Genomic DNA, 2,234 nt, shown 5'->3' on the forward strand with positions numbered 1-2,234 from the left:
CATTATCAAGGCACCCCAATGTTAATAGCAAAATTGTTCTTAATATAATCTGTCAGAAAAAATATACAAAGCCCTTTTCTACTCTGTTTTTGAGTATATACACCAACTCAATATGCTCTCTAATGTAAAATACCGAAATTCTAATTTTACGTGAATCGAAAAAAATCTAAATATAATCTTGGCACCCGAATGTTAAAAGCAAAATTGCTCTGAATATAATCTGTCAGACAAAATATACAATGCCCTTTTCTACTTTGTTTTGTAGTATATACACCAACTCGATATGGTCTCTCATGTAAAATACCGAAATTCAAATTTTACGTGAATCGAAAAAAATCTAAAAAATATCTAGGCGCGGAGAGAACCGGACCAGCCGCTGGCAGGTAAACTGTCTTCCTCTTCTCCAAGATGTATAGAACCAAAGTGGGCTTGAAGGACCGCCAGCAGCTCTACAAGCTGATCATTAGCCAGCTGCTGTATGACGGCTACATCAGCATCGCCAATGGACTCATCAATGAAATCAAGCCTCAGTCTGTCTGTGCACCCTCGGAGCAGCTCCTGCATCTCATCAAACTAGGAATGGAAAATGATGACACCGCAGTGCAGTATGCAATTGGTCGTTCAGATACTGTTGCCCCTGGCACAGGAATTGACCTGGAATTTGATGCAGATGTCCAGACTATGTCCCCAGAGGCTTCTGAGTATGAAACATGCTATGTCACATCACATAAGGGACCATGCCGTGTAGCTACCTATAGTAGAGATGGACAGTTAATAGCTACTGGGTCTGCTGATGCTTCGATAAAGATACTTGACACAGAGAGGATGTTAGCCAAAAGTGCCATGCCAATAGAGGTCATGATGAATGAGACCGCACAACAAAATATGGAAAACCACCCAGTGATTCGAACTCTTTATGACCATGTGGATGAAGTCACATGCCTCGCTTTCCACCCAACAGAACAGATTCTGGCTTCTGGTTCAAGGGATTATACTCTTAAATTATTTGATTATTCCAAACCATCAGCAAAAAGAGCCTTCAAATACATTCAGGAAGCTGAAATGTTACGCTCCATCTCTTTTCATCCTTCTGGAGACTTTATACTTGTTGGAACTCAGCATCCTACTCTTCGTCTATATGATATCAACACCTTTCAATGTTTTGTCTCTTGCAATCCTCAAGATCAACACACCGATGCTATATGTTCCGTTAATTACAATTCTAGTGCCAATATGTACGTAACTGGAAGCAAGGACGGCTGCATCAAATTATGGGATGGTGTTTCAAATCGATGCATCACAACTTTTGAAAAAGCACACGATGGGGCTGAAGTTTGTTCTGCCATTTTTTCCAAAAATTCTAAATACATTCTCTCAAGTGGAAAAGACTCTGTAGCTAAACTTTGGGAAATATCAACAGGACGAACACTGGTCAGATACACGGGTGCGGGTCTGAGTGGACGCCAGGTGCACCGGACACAGGCTATGTTTAACCACACCGAGGACTATGTGTTGCTGCTCGACGAGAGGACTATCAGTCTCTGCTGCTGGGACTCTACGACGGCCGAGCGGAGAAACCTGCTCTCCTTGGGGCACAACAACATTGTACGCTGCATAGTGCACTCACCCACCAACCCTGGGTTCATGACGTGCAGTGATGACTTCAGAGCGCGATTTTGGTACCAGAGATCCACCACCGACTGATCCACCCTGTCCACAGGGGGCTTTCTCGAGAACTCTGCCCTCCTCCCCCACGTCCTGTCTCCAGCTGTGGTCGTAAGTCAGTGCACCATCTTTGACAGTTGTGCTGCCATCTCTGTCCACATCCTTCTTGGATTTGTATAAAAGAATCTTTTTTTACCTTGATGTAGAATCATGGTGGGAAAAGTTGGAAACACAGACCTGTGCAGTGCTATGTTCACTGATTATTACAGTGTGATTTTCATCGGTTTTGTAAATACAGGCCTTGCCATTTCTTTTGATCTCTTGATTGAAGAAGAATAGGGTATTAAAGTGCTTTTGTCATGAGGGATTTTCATTTGGTTCTTTTGACAGCTTTCTTGATTGTTCTGCTAAACCCTTTGTGTATTTCCTTTCCAGGTATATTTGAACAGATAAGTAGGCATGCAGCTCTGAGACTCCAGAGTTTTGTGCCATATCAGAAGCATTTTAGAGAATCCTGAAATGATGTTATTCTGATAATAAAGCTCAGATCTGCAACTTTAAAAAAAAAA

The 2,234-nt window shown here is 42.2% G+C and overlaps 1 pseudogene across 1 annotated transcript; it reads left to right on the top strand.

The window, feature by feature from the left end:
• The first annotated feature begins 357 nt into the window (after positions 1-357).
• Positions 358-2,030, top strand: LOC144577953 (cleavage stimulation factor subunit 1 pseudogene; annotated as a pseudogene). Its single transcript, XR_013522791.1, has one exon. The product of XR_013522791.1 is annotated as a cleavage stimulation factor subunit 1 pseudogene (transcript).
• Positions 2,031-2,234: the final 204 nt, after the last annotated feature.

Source organism: Callithrix jacchus, chromosome 10 (genome assembly GCF_049354715.1).
Source record: "Callithrix jacchus isolate 240 chromosome 10, calJac240_pri, whole genome shotgun sequence".
NCBI lineage: Eukaryota > Metazoa > Chordata > Mammalia > Primates > Cebidae > Callithrix > Callithrix jacchus.